A 14,975-nucleotide genomic window follows, 5' to 3' on the forward strand; every position below is an offset into this window, starting at 1 on the left:
AAGTGCATACCCTTTCCACTATAGGGATTCAGTTTTTGTAGTTGTCCTTGGACTGTACTTTGTGCTGAGATACTGTAGCTGTGCACACATGCTGAAAGGTGGACCTCTTGATCGGTGGTGGTGGTTTTAATTACAAATAAATGGGAGTTTTTGTCACACATGCAAAAGAAAAGTCTCAATTTGGCCCTCTTTCATCAGTCCTAAAAAATCAAGTTTGTCAGTGCTTGCATGATTGAAATATCTTTTCTTCTCCTTTTTTTTAATATAAACTAAAAAGCTCCTCTAGGATCCGAGGTTTTCTTTTTTGCTGTTATTTTTGCTTCATTATGTGTAACTTGGAGCTGATTTGTACTACTGGATATCTGACTGGAGCCACAGACAGGGAATCTGCATTGTTCTTACTGAAACACAGCATGGAATTAACATTAAACAATCTAAATTAAACATTACAAATGGATTTGTTTGCTTTCAGTGAGTCCAGCATATCAGTCTGCCTGTCAGAGACAGGCTGATACTGCTGCTTCTTATTTGGCTGTTATGTGGACAAATATATCCATGGAATTGTTTGTTCAAAGTTCTGAATTAAATAAAACTGTCCTGCAGAATCTGTTGTTACTGTCTTTGACCTAAACCTAACCTAAATGAACATAGACCAGGCATGTAAAACTATGAATCCAGTGGATACTTTTAAATTCTGCAGAGAAACTGACAGAGCAGAAATAAAGTTTGGTGGCGGTGCACCTTTGCTTCATACAGAGCAGATGATGTTCCTGAAATCTGACTTTGGTGCTGAGCGTTATTATAAATTCATATATTCTATTTATAAACTGAGACAACTGCAGTCTTATGCCTTTCCGTGTATGCAGTTGATAGAGAGGGTCGCCCAAAGTCTGAGGCTGAGTCTGAGGCTGGTTGCCTTTTGCATTCTTTGTCACGTCTTCCATCCTGACACTCCTGTCACACCTTGACGATTTAGCCAACACATGCTGACCGTATTAAAAGCACTAACATACGCTGCCATATGGCTAATAAGTTATGGGTAAGTTTTGTACAAGTTAAGCGCACATTGATACGCGTCGTGATACAGCAGTAGATCGAAAAAATTTGCGTATGCACAATATTTTTGACGTACAACCCCAATTTCAATTGTGTAAAATGTAAATACAAACAGAATACAATGATTTGAAAATCATTTAACCTATATTCATTTGAATACACCACAAAGACAAGATATTTAATGTTCAAACCGTGCAAATATTTGCTAGTTTTTAAAATGGATGCCTGCAACACATTTCAAAAAAGTTGGGACGTGGCTCAGAGAACACCTAATTGGGAACAGGTGAATGTCATGATTGGGTATAAAAGGAGCATCCCCAAAAGGCTCAGCCATTCACAAAGATGGGGTGAGGATCACCATTTTATGAACTGCATGAAAAAAAAATAGTCCAACAGTTTAAGAACAATGTTTCTCAATGTTCAGTTGCGAGGAATTTAGGAATTCCATCATCTACAGTTAATAATATAATCAGATTCAGCGAATCTGGCGAACTTTCTACACATAAGCGGCAAGGCCGAAAACCAACATTGAATGCCCGTGACCTTCGATCCCTCGGGTGGCACTGCTTTAAAAACCAACTCATTGTGTAAAGGATCTTACTGCATGGGCACAGGAACACTTCAGAAAACCAATGTCAGTTAACAGTTTGTCGCTACATCTACAAGTGCAAGTTAAAATGTGTGGTGCATTGAGGCGCAAAGTACAACAATGGAAACCCCGGACTGTTGAACAACTGAAGTCGTACATCAAGCAAGAATGGGAAAGAACAACAATTAGTGTCCTCACTTCCCAAACATTTGAGTGTTGTTAGGACAGGTGATGTAACAGTGTTAAACATACCACTGTCCCAGCTTTTTTGAAACGTGTTGCAGGCATCAATTTCAAAATGACATATTTGCACAAAAACAAAGTTTATCAGTTTGAACATTAAATATCTTGTCTTTGTGTTGTATTCAACTGAATATAGGTTGAAGAGGATTTGAAAATCATTTTCTGTTTTTATTTACATTTTACACAATGTCCCAGCTTCATTGGAATTGGGGTTGTATGCTAACGGCCATAAATTGTAAGTTATGCAATTGTTGACACGTTTCTTGTAAGTTATTTGTAAGTCGAATATGTCCATTGATGCTATCCATTGATTGGCTGAATAATTGAAAGCTGCAGTCTTCAGACTGTTAGAAATATTAAAGCCACACACAGAGTAAATATAAAGTCTTAAGCTTACCTGTTATGTCGTTTCAGTCAGATTCATCATCACAGCCTGAGAAGAACTTATCCATATAAAGTGTCCCAATTTTGAAAAACGACATCTGAAAATACTTGAATTCCTTGTTGCAGCTGAAGAAATGTAGCATTTTGAAAGAAGTCCCTCTGTGTTCATCTGTTCTCAGTGTTTCTCACCCTGAACCAGAGAATGCCGGCACTTTCTGCCACAAGAAAAGTAACTTATTTTAAAAGTTGCGTCACATCGCCGCCTCCATTCACGTCAGCATTCATCACAGGCATCAGTCGATTCTTCAGCATTCCCAATCCCATGAAAATAAATCCCATGATCCACCAAGACAAAAAAAATAAAGGTTACTGTTTGGCGTCCGCGGGGGGCACACGACAGTGTACGCATGCTTGATGATGTACTCGTCAATATTTTCATGTTCCACTTGCCAAACAAAAGGGTTCTGCCAGGGGTGGAAATGCAAACCAAGCCAAACTTGACCGTTCTGGCTTATACCGTGCAGTAGCGGCCCAAACCACTCAGTGGAAACATGGCTGTCGGCATACTTTGGCTGAATCGTAACGGTGTGATGGCTGCATAACTTGACGTCTTCGGTGCATTTCATACGTCTGCATACGCTGGGGCCCTGACAGGTAGATGGGCATGAACTGTCTTGGAAGGCTTCATTTTTTAATACACAATATACTTAATCTGTTTACACAAAAATTTCAACAATGTAACTGCATATTTTATTGGCCCAGTCGGGCGATTCTCTCATAGTAATTGGTGCACTCAAGTAGATTTCAAAATGTTTCAAGAAAAAGTTAGCAATCAAAAATGCAAGGTACTCGAGTCACCACTTGTCGTTTCTGCAGGTGAGGTGTGATGCTGTATTTTGCATTTTGTAATGAGTCACATTCTGAGTCTGATGACTGCAGACCATTTTATCATTTGCACTATGTGCAAATGGGATGTGCCTTAAATTTTTTGTGTGTGTCAGACTGGTGTCCTGTAAGGTGTACCTTGCCTGTTGCCCTGTGACAGCTGTGAATGGCTCCAGCCCCCATGACCCTCGATTGGAGCAAGTGGATCTTGAAAATTAATGAACGAGTGACTGAATAGTCCAGTCAAAATGGGCAAAAAACTCAGGGGAAAAAAAAAAAAAAATGAAAAAGCTGTAAATTGGTGTATGCTCTCCTCTCAGTAGCCTTGATGACATACAGAATGTCCCTGTGTATCCTCATTGAGCTTTCACCATTAGGGCGTTATGACATCATTGCTTATATTTATGTGAGAAATGGCCTCATCCAGATATATAATTTAGTATACAAAGGTATATTTTTGAGTAGCAGTGAATCGGAATTGAACTGATCTGTGCTTACTTTCATCAAACTCGTGTTCTTTATCAGTGTCTGATACACAAATCTCTGGTTTTTCAGAATTGCTGCAGCCATTTCCATGGCAATGGCCACACAGAATTCTCCTCTGGTCACAGTGACGGCCTCCTCTGCGAACGATTCTTTTTCACACAAAAAGCAAATGCTCTCCTCATCCATGATGCCAGCGTTACCTTTGAACAGCCTCATAATTTTCACTTCTCGACATCACCTGAAAAACATGGAGAAAAAACCCTGGTTGTCTGACAGATGTTTAAAAAAAATCAACTTACAAAAGGAGATACACAATGATGTCACAATTACAGTTGTACACAAAAGTTAATTTTCATGATTTTCCTTTTATAAATCATTGGTTGTCTGGATCAGAAATTTCAGTTAAATATGTCATATAGCAGACAAACACAGTGATATTTGAGAAGTGAAATGAAGTTTATACGACTGGGTAATGTATTTGGAGCTAAAGGATGCCACAATGGTTGATGGAAATGAAAACTCAACCTACAGAGTGCTGAATTCAAAGTGAAAAAAAAATGATGCGGCAGCTTTGTTTTGCCAAAATTTCATTGCAGCAACTCAAAATGGTACTCTGCAAGTTGTGTGACCCCCACATGCTTGTATGCGTCAGGGGATGCTGCTAGTGAGACGGTGGATGGTGTCCTGGTGATCTCCTAGATCTAGACCAGGGCATCACTTAGTTGCTGGACAGTCTGAGATGCAACCCGGCGGCATTGGATGGACCGAAACATAATGTCCCAGAGGTGTTTTATTGGCTTTAGGTCAGGCGAGCGTGGGGGCCAATCAATGGTATTATTTCCTTCATCCTCCAGGAACTGCTTGCATACTCTTGCCACATGAGGCCAGGCATTGTCATGCACCAGGAAGATCCCAGAAACCCACTGCACCAGTGTAGGGTCTGACAGTGGGTCCAAGAATGCATGTAGGGGTCTGTGCATCCTTCCAGGGATATGCCTCCTCAGACCATCATTGGCCCGCCACCAAACCAGTCATGCTGAATGTTGTTGCAGGCAGCATAACCTTCTCCACAGCATCTCCAGACTCTTTCACATTGTGCTCAGGTTGAACCTTGTCTCATCTGTGAAATAGTGCAGCAGATAAGTGAATATTTACTGAGGGATCCTCGAAATGGTGATGCAAGCACCAAATTTGGCACACATACTCCTTAGATATTACGCTTTTAAAAATGCTGGGTACCCACGTGAACTTTCAATAGGCGACCAAGAAGGGGTCAATTGAAGTATTACACAGGGGTCAAAATTTAAAAATGCTCCAATCATATTGAAAGGTATTCCATATTATTTGTCTGATCATAAAGATTCCAAAAAGGTATAGTTTGGACTATCTGTGAATGAATGTTCTGGAGTTATGGCGTAAAAACAGCAAGAACAGTGACAAAGGTCAATTTCAATTTGTACAGGGGTCAAAAGTTAAAGTTGCTCCAATTTTGGTAAAAAGTGATGCAAATTATTAGTTGGGTGAATACGGTTTTAAAAAGGAATAGTTTGCATCGTATCATGCTTAGTTATCATGTTACAGGGTAGCATATGTCACATGTCATAGAATCCAATGGATGCTGAGATTGTTTAACCTTTACTTTGCAAACCAAGCACGCAACACAGTCAAAACTATTCCATTTATTAATCCTATTAGCTCAACCAGTAATTTGAGCTGTGTATAAAATTTCAGTGTATAAAAGAATGTAAGTTGATTTGGCTTTGCCTTTGTTTTCACTTGGGGTTGCCACAGCAGATCCAAGGTGGACCTGCATGTTGATTTTGCTCTTTATCACTGTGATGAGTAACACACAAATCTAGCTTTATTGTTAACTGTTCAAATTGGTGTCTATGTCTCATGGGAACCAGAACCGTTTTTTCAGTCTTGTCTGAACTTAAATGCAAGAAGTTATACTGAAACCTGGCAATCCTCTAAAGTATTAATGCGCATGAGATTACCTGCAGTTATTGGCATATACAGCTCAGTGTCATCTCCATAACAATGAAAAGTAATTTCATAGTGGCGTAATATCTGCCTTAGGTGGCACGCTAGAGGTTCTATCATTTCAACCGGTCTTATCTTTAACAGTCTAAAAATGTACCTGTGCCAGCTTTTTTAAAATGTTACTTTAAAAATAAGTGTAGATTTTCAGAAAATCAGTATCCAAAATGGTGTATAAGCTGTTTGGGGAGACATCATAGCTGCTAAAGTCTGAATGGAATATTTTTTTTTATTAATACAAAAATTGGGGGTTTTACATGCTCATATTTTCAGTATTGACTTAAAAATTATGTAGGTATAAATGAGGTGACAAAAGTGTAAGTCAATAATTTAGCACTAAAAAAATCCTTCACAACACAATGTGATATTTAATTTTTATTTTTTTCTAGTAATATACTATATTCGCACGTCTGGGCGCCCTGGGCGTGAAATTCTGCATCAAGTGAGGTGGGTGTTTGCACAAACTCAGCCGGTTTGTGAGGAAATCTGACATTTTCCTGAAATGGGTGGTCGGACAAAGAATAAATCACCTGTCTGTTTTTTCCCCCCATCCTTTTGTCATTTATTAAATCTGTTCCTTTTCAGCTGATGTCTGGCGCAGCACAAACATAGTAAAAAGTGATGTGACGTGCACGGTCGGTTTTCAGTATTAACCACATGGACAATAATTTACTTCACTGAAACATTTTGCACAGTTGTTTATATTAAATCTGAAACCTCTGGCTCTCATGGAAGTTTCCAAAAGTTCCTACCTGTTTAAATCCAGGCGACCGTAGTGCTCTGTGCTCTCACTTTCAGTGCTTTGTTTTATTGTTTATTACGTACATCGTAATCGTCTTAGCAACTTTCTGTCGAGCTAACATCACCTACAGTTGACACGATCTTTTAAAAATTGGAGTTTCGTGCGAGAGGAGTATTACAGTTGAGTTTTCTCGTTCATACAACATGCCGGAACACAGCAAGGGACCCCGGCTCTCCGTGGATCACCATCCCAACGAGAAGGAAGTGGAGGCGGCGCAGGGGGTGCAACCAGAAGCGGTGATGCAGGGCCGGCATGCCAGCCAGGCTGCGGAAGCGGCCACACAAACCATCGCTTCCCAACCTCTCCCAGAGCACAGGACAAACAGATGACATCATCACAAGTCTGACACGGAAGAGGAGAAAAACATTGTGAAAACTCTTCTTCTTTTTTTTTTTTTGCTTTTTACAACATGCTGGGGGTCACAGAGTTACTTTATTTTAGGTGGGCATTTAATACATCGCTCACTCACTCATTTTCAACCGCTTGCTCCAATTGAAGGTCGCGGGGGGCTGGAGCCTATCCCAGCAGTCATAGAGCAAAAGGCGAGGTAATTTAATTTTTAATAAATTAAATTTTTTCATTTATTCAATTTATAATGTGCCAAATCAAAACAAAAGTTGCCTCAAGCTGCCTCACACAAAACAGTTCAAAATAAAATTAAAATGAGTGAGTAAAATAAAAGATTCAAATACACAATTAAAAGACAAGTAAAAGAATAAAACAGATTAAAAAATAAAAGCTATCCATAAGAAAGGGAATAAAAATACATATTTTAGTCTTGACTTAAAAATGTCCACAGACTCTGACTGCCTCGCAGGGAGACTGTTCCACAGAGCAGGTGCATGATAAGAGAAGGTAGGAACACACAATAGTCCCGCATCCTGCGACCACAAAACCCGGGCCGGTACGTAGGGTTTCATCAAATCGGTCCATGAACAGTTTTATAGGTTACCTTAAAATCTGTTCTTACAGAGACAGGAAGCCAGTGCAAAGATGCTAAAATGGGTGTAATATGTTCAAACTTCTGCTTGGTGTCAAAAGTCTAGCAACAGCGTTCTGAACCAACTGGAGGCCCCTAATGCTGGACTGCGGTAACCCTGAAAATACGACTTTGCTTATAATCCAATCTAAAAGAAACAAAGCATGAATCAGGGTCTCAGTGTCATCCATAGACAGGATGGGGCGAATCCTTGCTACAGTTCACAGTTTGCCTGATGACACATAGGAAAGCCGAGCCTACAATTGATCTGATTTACGTTTTATGATCCTTTTCTACTCCAGCATGAAGCTGTGAATGGGGATGCAACAAGCTAACGTTGTCCCATCCTCAGGTTCTCCACTTGCATCCAGAGAAGCCTATAATTCTTTCAGAGCCGTCATGGGTGGCTTCCCTCACTAGTTTCTGTCCACTGTGGTTCATCATTTTTGAGAAGTGCCTGGTGCTGTTTATATTTCTTAATGATTGATAGAAATAAAGTCCAAAACTTACTTATTGAGCTGTTTAAGTTTCTTACAGTCTTTTGGCACGTCCAAATGTGGCGTCTGTGTTTGTGAGGCTGCAGGATGGCTTCTGTGTTTTGCCAAACTATGCATTGAGACTTGTTAAGACTTCTCTTGTTGATTTTGACACAAATATGCTTTCCGCTTGGAGGGTGTTCTTGACCTGGCCAGTGTTTGCACAGACGCTTTTCTTCACCGGGGAAAGAATTTTTGGTGTCGTCCATCTTTTTGTGTTCCAAAGGTCAGTAAATAGTTGATTTGGTGATGCCTTATTGTTTTTGTTTTTGCTTTTTTTTTAAAGGGACAAATCAAATTTTTGCAAATATTTAGTTGAAAATGAAAGACTCTCCAAAGTGTGGAATTCACTGCTTTTGCAGAAGGTGTCTTCTAACCGCTACATTCACTTTAAGGTAATCTTAAACTCAAATCTCGGTTCAGGAGTGATCTCAGAATATGAGGAGATCAGCGTGCAAAACTGCAGCATTTTTGTGTTTGAGCAACTGATGGTTGTGCAGCAGCCACTTTAGTGCCCCCAAAAGGTCAGACCTGATAATCACAGCAAGACCAGGATCCCCTATTGTGGGTATGAATCACTCGACAGGTGAAGTGGATGTTGTGCGTTGATGATGTTGCTTTATAAAGCATGATGATGCTTTGTCCTGCGTGCTGTGAAGAGAGGAGGCCGAACCGCAGAGCTGAAAGCTTTGTGGAAGCTGTCGTCACGTTTGGTGCCAGTCTACTCTGACAGACATCCAGCAAACCCGGGCCAACGTGGCTCACAGGATATCTTTAGTACAGGGAGGTTGACAGGGTGCAAAATGACTCTAACTCAGTTCAGTTTGTTCGCAACACGTTTCTAAATCTGGTCAGTGGAGTCAGTAGTTTATACTTTAGAGCTTTAGAACGTGATTTCAAATACCACTAAATCTTTGTTGAATTATCTGTGGTGGCTTTGGATCGTTATTATCTCTGACAAGGAGGTGGTGTTTTTGTTGTCTGTCTGTTAATTCAGTCTTCAGCAGGATATGTCACAAACACATGAACAGATTTCAGTGACATTTGTTGGACAGGGAGGCCGTGGGTGAAGGAAGCGTGAATTAAATGTTAGTGCAGCTCTAAATAAAGAAGTGGATCAAGTCACTGAGCTCTAACCGCAGATCCTTCAGCTTGATTCCTTTGATCCTGATTTTGCCACTGATCCTTTTATGTGTGATCTTTGATCCAAATCAGGATTGTTGATTAGGATTAGTTGTCAGGGTCTGCTGATTGAGTATGGGTCCTGTGATCCCGATTATTGATCACGATTGACGGTCAGGGTCTGCTGATTGACCATGAGTCCTGTTATCCCGATTATTGATCAGGATTGACCGTCAGGGTCTGTTGATTGGGTATGGGTCCTGTTATCCCAGTTATTGATCAGGATTGACAGTCAGGGTCTGCTGATTAACCATGGGTCTTGTTATCCCGATTATTGATCAGGGTTGACAGCCAGGGTCTGCTGATTGAGTATGGGTCCTGTGATGCTGATTATTGACCAGGGTGGACGGTCAGGGTCTGCTGATTGACCATGGGTCCTGTGATCCTGATTATTGATCAGGAGTGACCGTCAGAGTCTGCTGATTGACCATGGGTCCTGTAATCCCGATTATTGATCAGGTTGACATTGACTGTCAGGGTCTGCTGATTGCGTGTGTCCCCTGTGATCCTGATTAAAGGATCAAAGCCAGACAGACAGATGGCAAAAAAAAAAAAAAACCTGCATAGTAGGTGATTGATCTGGATCAAAGGGCAGCAATCAGAATAAAACATTAGGATCAAAGGTCAGCACGCAAGATCAAAGTTTGAGATAAAAGATGAGTGACCATTTTCTAAAAGTCAGCACTCCAGATCAAAACCTGAGGCTCAAAGATTAGATGAAAGATGAATAATATGTTCATACACAGATCAGCAATGAGAAACAAGGCTCAGCCATCAAAATCAAAAGATGGAATGAAAGATAAGTGATCATGAATAATGATCAGGATCACAGGTCAGCAGTCAAACAAATGAGTTATCAGGATCAAAGAATGTTGGAGATTAAAGAAATAACCTTCTCAAGGAAAACAGAAAAGATCAAAAGAGGCATAAACTGACACAAACCTTCAGAGTGTCGCCAACTATCTGCCTTAGCTAGGTTATGCAGTCAGTCTCTGGGTCTGTCTGTTTGTCTGGGTGGTTGCCATCTAAGGCCCAAAATGATTCTGTGGTGTGGGTGATGTGATGACGCATGGCACTAGCACATGCTCACAGACTTGTCTTGACTTGGCCCTCAGTGCTAGCACCAGCATGACGGATTATGCTCAAGGAAGTGTGATCGCCTGATTGTAATGTCGTAGCTAACATTCCCTGGTGCATATGCAGTACGTAATGGACCTCATCCAGGTCTCTGAATAAAAAAGGCTATTTGACAGTTATTCTTGCAGGAGCAAAGTGTTCACCAGAGATATAAAGCCAAAGACATCCAGTCGCATCCAGGTTTCGCAACCCTAGTCAGACCAGACACACTGTGGCATTAAAGTCTTGGCCCTGTGGTAATGTTGATATCTATGCAAGAAAACAAACACCTTTGCACAGGTTCCTCATCATTTCATAAGCTCTTCCCAAATGGTTTTCAAGCTCATTCGCCCTGTTGAGGTTTCAAATCCCACATTCCAAGTCACCAAAGTGTGCTAAATGGTAAATGGACTAGATTTATATCATGCCTTTAGATCTGAATCAGAAGCTTAAAGTGCTTTACAATGATGCCTCACATTCACTCATTCACACACTGATGTCAGGGTTCAGTCATGCAAGGTGCTTGACTGCACACTGGGAACAATTGGTGGATTAAGGAACTCGATTTTTCCAGACTAGCAGGAGCTTGAACTGAGGATCCTCTGGTCTCAAACCCACCGCTTAACCACTAGATCATCACCACCCCAACCCACCTCCCTATTCTTTCCAACACTTTTTTTTACGTGCCTTTTGATTAAAATTCACTAAAGCAAACAATGGTGAGCACTGTACAGCTAAACTAACAGGTAATTAGTGAAGCTAACGTTTTCATTAGCAGATTAATTTTTTTAGCTAACTTTGAAAACCATTAGCGCACCAGTTAGGTTCCACTAAATTTAGTTCCACTGATTTCAAGTCAGCTAACTTATCTGAATAAAGTTTAATGTTCAACACAATAAGTGAAACTGACACTTTGCACGAAGGCAACATAAGCGTCATTTTGAGGAGCAGGAGGCCAATGCAGAGCACATGCATTCATTACATTATTACGTTTGCCAAGGATGGAATATAATCATTAGCGTTTATTTATTAATTTATTTGTCTCTGTATCTGTTAGTGGGATTACGTCAAAATTTAACAGATTTTGACTAAATCCGAGAGAGTGAGAGAGAGAGAAACCAAAGCTAAATTCATGCAATAAAAGTTAGTTAGCCATTAGCTGTTAGCTTCAGCTAACTGTTTTAGCAGTTCAGTGTTATCACAGTTACCTTTTCATTGTGGTTACTGAAGCTAACTTTTAAGTTTAGCGATGTCCACTGCTGCTTTTACCTTGATCTGCAGGAATTTTTAGTGAAAAGGGTGCAAATGAAAATCTGTTTGCACGGTGATGTGTTGATAGCTGCACGACACTTTACTGCTTCCACACAGCTTCCTTTTGTAACATGAAACCTCAAGAGGGCAGCAGGTTCCAGCTACACTGACCATCACAGTCAGCGTGTACTGGGGATTATCATGTGTGAAGACTAACTATGGTGCCCGTTCGTCCCACAGTGCTGTGCAGAGGGTGCGGTCAGGTTGAAGAATCAGTTACCTCCGTGTCTACACTCTACGTGTACACTGCAGCCTAATCTGCATCCTCTAGTTTCAGAAACTGGAAACGGTCCATGTGACCTGTCGTCCGGTGCAAGATTACTGCACGCAGCCATGGACTAGGGGAACAAATGCCCAATGAAATATTATGAACTTCCTTTTATGCTGCAGAGACAGCAGTTATAAATAGACAGGGTTATTTTCAGGCTGCACTTGTGAGATTTACTCAGCCTGGTCCGGTCTTGGCCGGGCCTATGCGTGAGATCTGGTTACAGGACTGTGCCACAAATATATAGAAGTTGACCCTGTGAACTATCGCTCAATCTGCTGGGCTCCTGCACATTAGAAGGCTACACTCCTTGATCTGTCAGGTGAACATGCTCTGTGCTAAATCGTGTGCATCTTTAGAATACAGTAGCATCCAGGAGAATTGCATGAGTAAAAGCACAGTGCTAACCAGAAGCAAGATATTGCATGAACCAGATTACCTGGATTGTTTCTAAACTTTGGCAAAAGCCAGGATATGTACTCTGTAAAAAGCAAAGAGTGAAGGAGTCCTCCCCTCCAGATGGTTAGCACAATAACTCAAAAATAACACTGGTCAACAAAAATGTATTTATTTTTTCTTGCATGGACTTTGAGAACTGATTTAGGGTCATTTTGGGGGTGGTGAATCTGAATCTGAGCTCAGATTTATCACATCACAGGTTTTTTTTCAATCCGCATGTTCGTTATTGTTGGATTACACTAAAGTTGCTCATTCAGTCACGAGTTTGATGCCACTAATCATTCAGAAAAGCAGCTTCAAAAGCACAGTTTTTAAACCCGGTTCACAAAATGTGATCAAGAGCTGTAATATTGTTTATGGTGCCGAAGAGGTGTGGGGGACTGCAGCTTTTGCTTCAATGCTTGATACAAGAAATATGTTTTCCTATCTCAAAAATGTGATGTGAAAAAATTAACACCAGATTCGCATTCAGTGCCCCCAAATTACCAAAAATCTGTTGAAAAACTCCATGCAAGAAAAATCATGTTGACCAGTGTAATAAATGTTATTGTCTTTTAAGTCTGCAAATTAAAAGGCTGTATAATAAGGAAAAACAGATTATAGAATTTGGTTAGCTTTGATGTGGCAGTAGTTGAATACACCTTCCAGTGAAACGTGGACACATCATCAGTGAAGAACCCAGGGTCATAGGGTGTTTCTGGTCTTTGGTCTTCATACACCCTCGCATGGGCGTCCCAGCTGGGGGTGATCAGTCAAGTGGGGTTGTGTTCAAGTGGCATGTTGTTCCATGAATCCCCCCTTTGGATCCATAGCCACCTTGAGACCCTTTCTGCAGCCTCTAGAGTGTTCTTGATGGCTTTCCTCAGTTGAAGTCTTTTCACCCCAAGGAGTTTGAGGGTTTGCAGTAGTGAATGGCCAGCGAAGCCTCGGCATCCGGCCTCCACCGGCTCACAATGGGCTTTCCAGCCTTTGCTCTGGCACTCTGTAATGATCTCTGTGTATTTAGCCCTTTTTTGCTCATTGGCCTCATTGATTCAGTCCTCCCAAGGGATAGTCAGTTCCAGAAGAACCACTTGCTTGGTGAACTCCGATGCTATCACCATATCTGGGCAGAGAGAAGTGCTTGTGATGTTGGCAGATCAATATAAAAAACAAGTTTGCTTAGTTTGTACATTTTAACCTGTCTCCTACCTGGACATGTCTGGGCTTGTTTCAGTCTGATGTTGACGTCTGGTCTGTCCGTGAGACTTCAACTAAAACCTTAAAGCTGTATAGCCTCTCAAATTTCACAAAACTGGCAAAATTTAGTTCCTACTGAAATCCAAGCATTATAATGTCAGTTTATTTTTGGAACGTGTTGCAAAATTAAAGCTGATTTTAATGAAGAGAACATACTTGGGGGAAATATCATTACAAATATTTTCTTTACCTTTTAATGGTGTCTACAGTAGGAAGCGCGTGAGCGCATGCATGAGGTTTTGAAATTACCGGAAGTGACTTTAACCTTGCGTGATATGCATTCCCGGGGCATCCACGTTAACATCAGTAAAATGTCTTGTAATTCACTTCAGGCCTAGTTCAAAAATAATGAAGCCTAACTGCTGATTTGCATTGCATTTGTCATGAACAAGCTATTATTTTATTTAGCACCATCCAGATTTATCTGTGAGTTGCCTATAGTCTCTTTGACAGGTACTGAAAATTTCATTGAAAAATTCCGCACGGTTCCAGAGATATGCATGAAATTTACCCCAAAATAGCACTTTTTCATCAATTTTGTGTGACATTGATAATTAGCATTATCATTTAAAGTTGAATGTTAAAGAAATAACCTTGTATTTTGTCAGTTTGTTTGTTTGTGCTTCATACTAACACACAGTAATACATTTTTTTAAAGGTAGAAATGTCATTTCCTCGAAAAAACATCATGTTCCTAAAGCAAGGTAAAACTGTCGCAAGCGTAACGCTGAGAATAAGTCCTTGATTTATTTGTGTTAAAACCTTAGCTATATCTCCTACTCTGCTTCAACAGAATAATTATATTATTTGTTCAATAATACCAGGAACTAATGGACAGAATTTCTTTGTTTCAGGCTTCTGCAGACTAAAGAAGATACCTCCAACTGTTGTTGCAAGTGTTACTCTCTAGCACATTATATACTCAACAAAAATATAAATGCAACACTTTTGGTTTTGCTCCCATTTTGTATGAGATGAACTCAAAGATCTAAAACTTTTTCCACATACACAATATCACCATTTCCCTCAAATATTGTTCACAAACCAGTCTAAATCTGTGATAGTGAGCACTTCTCCATTGCTGAGATAATCCATCCCACCTCACAGGTGTGCCATACCAAGATGCTGATTAGACACCATGATTAGTGCACAGGTGTGCCTTAGACTGCCCACAATAAAAGGCCACTCTGAAAGGTGCAGTTTTGTTTTATTGGGGGGGGATACCAGTCAGTATCTGGTGTGACCACCATTTGCCTCATGCAGTGCAACACATCTCCTTCGCATCATCCGTGAAGAGAACACCTCTCCAACGTGCCAGCGAATGTGAGCATTTGCCCACTCAAGTCGGTTACGACGACGAACTGGAGTCAGGTCGAGACCCCGATGAGGACGACGAGCAT

General features: G+C 40.7%; 1 long non-coding RNA gene across 1 annotated transcript; it reads right to left on the minus strand.

The window, feature by feature from the left end:
• Nucleotides 1-6,205: 6,205 nt before the first annotated feature.
• Nucleotides 6,206-14,407, minus strand: LOC117509155. The gene is made up of 3 exons (XR_004560276.1): nucleotides 14,397-14,407; nucleotides 12,309-12,316; nucleotides 6,206-6,393 (listed from the first exon to the last, which is right to left on the minus strand). It is a non-coding gene; the product is annotated as an uncharacterized LOC117509155 (long non-coding RNA).
• Between the last annotated feature and the right edge of the window lie 568 nt (nucleotides 14,408-14,975).

This window comes from Thalassophryne amazonica, chromosome 4 (genome assembly GCF_902500255.1).
Source record: "Thalassophryne amazonica chromosome 4, fThaAma1.1, whole genome shotgun sequence".
Lineage (NCBI taxonomy): Eukaryota > Metazoa > Chordata > Actinopteri > Batrachoidiformes > Batrachoididae > Thalassophryne > Thalassophryne amazonica.